We start from the raw sequence: 4776 nt of genomic DNA, 5'->3' as shown, positions 1-4776 counted from the left end.
GAGGCCCCACACCCGCCCCGGAGAGGCAGCTGAATGCCGGGCAGAGCGCAGGTCCCAGGGATGGCGGGGGCCCGCAGCCGGGCCGGGTGGGCCGGCGCAGGGCCCCTCCACCCGCCCCTCTTCCCTCTTCTGATGTTCACAGTCTCTCATTCTCTCTCTCTCTCTTTTTGAAAAGATTTTTGCCATAGGGAGTGTGTGCTTGCCAGAGAGAGACAGAGAGAGATAGGGAGAGGCAAAGTGAGAAAGCATCCCCCAGAGGGAATGGCAATGCTACAGTCCCTTCTCCTTCATTCTCCTCTTGGGTTATTGGGCAAGCACACACATGTGCCTGGCATGATTTGCAAACCACCAGGTCTGGGACTTACACTGTGATCAGTCATGTGGGAGTCTAGTACCTTAACCACTATGCCACCTCCTGCCCGCAATGTTCACAGTCTTAAAAAGTATTTTTTTAAAAAATATTTTTAATACTTTGCCTGTGTTTTTATTTGTTTGTTTGATTCTGGTCAGAGGATAAATCATCTTTGCTGGGAATGGAAGTGGTATGCTGAAATCTTTAACATCTTAAATCAAGATTTAGACAATGTGAAATTGACCATAACATGGAGACCATATGACCATATGGAGACCGTAACATAGGTAGACTCTCTGCCTACTGGTTTCAGTTCAGTAAATTGGAACACTTTCTGGATAACCATGTTCTCCTAGCCTTCAGGGTAACTATGCCCTAATAGCCTACTGATCAAATTGCTATGATACTCAATGAGGCACTTTTCTTTTCTTTGCATAACTTTTAAACAGGCTCTCTAAACACATGAGATGAGATAAGATGATGAATCAGTTTAAATATGGTGGAAAGTGTTTGCACTGAGATCTATTAAAAACACAAAAAATCCTTTTAAATGTAACAAATGAATTGTAAAACACCATTTTTCTTTTTGTAGAATACTCATTAGCATGGTATAAACTTCAGAAAGTATTGTGTAGCAGATATCCTTTGTGTGGTTTATCTTTTTTCCAATGGTATCTATTAAAGTGGATGGTCTATATTACTTAGCTGCGATAAAATGACTTACAATTTTGACTTATTACATTAATAGTTACTCACTTTTACCTAAATGCAAATGAATTGCTGTGTTTTATATTTATGATGCTCTTGACAGTGGTAACTTTCTATAATTAGTGAGTGTGCGGTTGAAAAGAACATTAGAGCTCTATAGAGCTTTTACAGAGTGAATGTCTGAGGATGATGCTTTGAATAATGAGCAATACCAACATTGTAATATTTTGTCTTTTATTTTGATTCTTCTTAGCCTTAAAGTTAGCTTGAAAACTTGACATAGAAAGAGTCAACAACCTGGACCAGCAGATGGTATAATGGTTACATCACTGGACACCCACATAGTTGACAATGCTTTGAGTCCTGGAGCTGGTGGCTTAAAACTCATGTCAGGTGTGTGTGCGTGTCTGCCTAAAACCCCAAGGGGAGAATGGAGAAGGAATTGTGGTGTGGCCATTCCTCCTGGGGTGTGATTGCTCACTTCCTGTCTTTCTGGTGAGTACACACGCCCCATAGCAAAAATCTCTCTAAAAAAGTTATAACGTCAACAACCATTTATGAGTGGTTCCTGCTTGTATAAAGAGAATGGATATCTCCACAGTCTTAGTTCAGAAAAAATTATGAGTAGTTCCATTCATTCCCACTAAATTAGGATGTTGGAACTTCTCCTTGCATCTTACCCATAGCATTATAATTGGTACCTTGGTGCTCTATCTTCTTTCTTATGATTTATAATCACCTTGTGATATTATAAGGGAGCTTGACTGTCTGTGGTTGCTAAATAGAGCCAACCAAAATCTAACGATACTGGTGGTTTTCATTTGTACTGGAAAGTCACTGGGCAAAAATGTAGGCTGATTTTGAAGGGACATCCTTCAAAACAATACTCAGGACAGGTATGTTCAGGCTATGAACAGTGCTTGCTTGAGTGGAGGCTGCTCAATCTGTGTATGGGTGCATGGATTGTCTCTTAATACTTTCATATCTGTCCCCCAATATCCTAATCCTTATTCCAGGACCCCCATTTATCATTTCATTTAGAAGGTTATAGAATTAATCTGCCTGTAGTGTTAAAAAGTGAGCCTTGGGAGGTGATTAGGATTAGATAGTCATCAGAGAGGGACACTCACGGTTGAATCCTGGTAGCTTTACGTGAAGGAAAGAGACCAACACAGTCTCAAAGATATAGACATAGTCATTGCAGCTCTCACATGTGATGCCCTGAACCACCTCAGAACTCCAGGGTCCCTGCCTATGAGAAGGCCCTCACTAGATGTGGCCCTTTGACTCTGACTTCCAAAAATGTGAGCTAAATAAACCTGTATTATTTATAAATTATCTAGACTCCAGTCTTTAGTTTTTATACCAACAGAAGAGCGGACTAAATCAATGATTTTTTATTTTTCCTTCCCAAGTCCTTTGCTTATACCATGACCCCTCTGAGAGAGCATGTTGACTTCATGGGTTTGTGACCTGTTCAGTAAGTAGCACAGGTCCCTGTGCTTGGTTTAATGTTCTCAAGAGCCATTTGGATATTACTAATCAACTTGAATAAAGGCCTAGGATGTTCATTTTACACTGGGCTCCACAGAATCTTAATTTTTTTTTTTTTTTAATTTGGCATAGAGCACATGTAGGCCTGAGAGAGAGAGAGAAGGAGGGAGGGAGGGAGGGAGGGGGAGATAGAGAGAGAGAGAGAGAGAGAGAGAGAGAGAGAGAGAGAGACTCTTCACAGGCTCAGGTCATGCTATGATTTCCTTCTTCCAGTCCTACAGTCTATCAGATTAGATACTTGTGTGTATTTCCAGTGTGTATCAAGGATGACCAGGCTGGGGAGACCACCTGCAGTCACCATGTGGGAATGGTCTCCCCTAAGCAGCACTTCGTGGCTGCACCACAGAGCTGACCCAGGGACCCACAAATGCTGTAGCCAGTCCTCTTTGAGAATGATTATATTTAATGTCTGGATCCTGGAAAGATCCAGCATAATGAATAAATATATTAAGACCAGCAGATGGCATAGTGGTTATGTCTCTGGCCTCCCAAGTAGTCAACTGTGGTTTGAACCCCTGGCTCAGTGACTTAAAACTCACGCTGGGTGCATATGGTGTATGCCCAAAATCCTGAGAGGAGAATGAAGGAGAAGGGGCGTGATTTCTCACTTTCTGTCTCTCTCTCTCTTTCTGTCTCTCTGGTGAGTGCAAGTATCCTGTAGCAAAAATCTCTCAAAAAAATGAATGAATATATTTGGTTTGAAAAATTAGAATGTTAACAAATAAATAGCGTTATTATATTTTTGCCTGTATGTGGAGTGATTCAAAGGGTGTTCTGAGTTATCTTTATCTCTGTGTCAGCTGGAGTATATTCCTGAGTAACAATTTTGAGAAAGTATCTGGAATATAAGTGATGATATGTAGATAGGTTTTTAGAAGAACTACTTTATATTCAAACTGGATATGAAGTAGTCTTTACCTCTCAGTGTTGGCTAGGAAAAGATTTGAGTGATTCTACTGTATCTGACCTGTGTGTTAATTATTTATGACTGAGAGAGAGAGAGAGAGACAGAGAGAGAGAGAGAGAGAGAGAGAGGAAGCTATGAAGGGAGAAAGGCAAGTGAGGAAAGGGTGAGAAAGAAGATAGAGATTTAAAAATGCTGGATCTTTGGGCCAGTAGGTGGTATAGTGGTTAAGGTACTAGACTCCCACATGGCCAGCTGTGGTTTGAGTCCCAGACCTGGCAGATTGAAACTCACACTGGGTGTGTGTGCATGCATGCCCAAAATCCCAAGAGGAGAAGGGAGAAGGGAGTGCAGTCCTGTAGTCCCCGCGGGAGGGGGGGAAGGGGGGGCTGGGCTAATTTCTCACTTTCTCTCTCCATCTCTCTCTGTCTCTCTGATGAGTGTATGCTATAGCAAAAATCTCTCTCCAAAAAAAGATTGGATCCGTTTGTTTAATGGAGAGGACCAGCTGGGCAATGGAGCATTACAGTACAGAACTATTAGAAGAGGAAACATGAGTTGCTTAACATAATGTAGGTGGGAAAGGTAGCTAGGAAAGCTTTCACAGTTTAGGTACAGTTTGATTTTAGCTTTTCCTAAGTTCAGTTCTTTGTTGAGATTTTTATTACATCTTTATAACTGAAACTGACTTCCGGGAATGGAAAATCTCTCTTTCATGTTCTAGAATGAGTACGGAGAAGGCACCCTACGCCAAGGCAGCAGCAATAACGAACTGACAGCTGCACAATCTACTTTGGCTTGCCATGATTGAACTATATCATCTTAAGTCATTTAGCCTTTCCAGACGTGAAGGTCCCTTCCAGGTCTAAAATTCTGTTCCCTTCTTCTCTGTTCCCTTCCAGGTCTAAAATTCGTGAGTCTTTGTTACGAGATACTGCACCCTGGTATTAAGGAAATGTTTACATTTTACTGCTGAAAGTTATCCTTCCCTAAGTGAAATTGACAGTCTCTCTGGAGTTTGCCGCCTACGACGCGTACTGGCCCTTTAAAAAAATTTTAGCCAGGCAGGAGGGCGCGGCCGGGGCCTCCGGTGCCCGCGAATCCGGCTTCTTCCGGGGAAGTCGCGAAGGCCGGTCACATGGCATCCTGGGACTTGTAGTTCCGCTCTGGCCTCTCTCCCTTGGTAACTCCTTCTCTTGAGGCCGAAATGGACTACAACTCCCAGAAGGTCACGCGGCAGCAGCGGGGTCCTGGACAC

This window comes from Tupaia chinensis, unplaced genomic scaffold, assembly GCF_000334495.1.
Source record: "Tupaia chinensis unplaced genomic scaffold, TupChi_1.0 Scaffold000528_1, whole genome shotgun sequence".
Taxonomy (NCBI): Eukaryota; Metazoa; Chordata; class Mammalia; order Scandentia; family Tupaiidae; genus Tupaia; species Tupaia belangeri.
Note: the sequence above shows the minus strand (reverse complement) of the source record.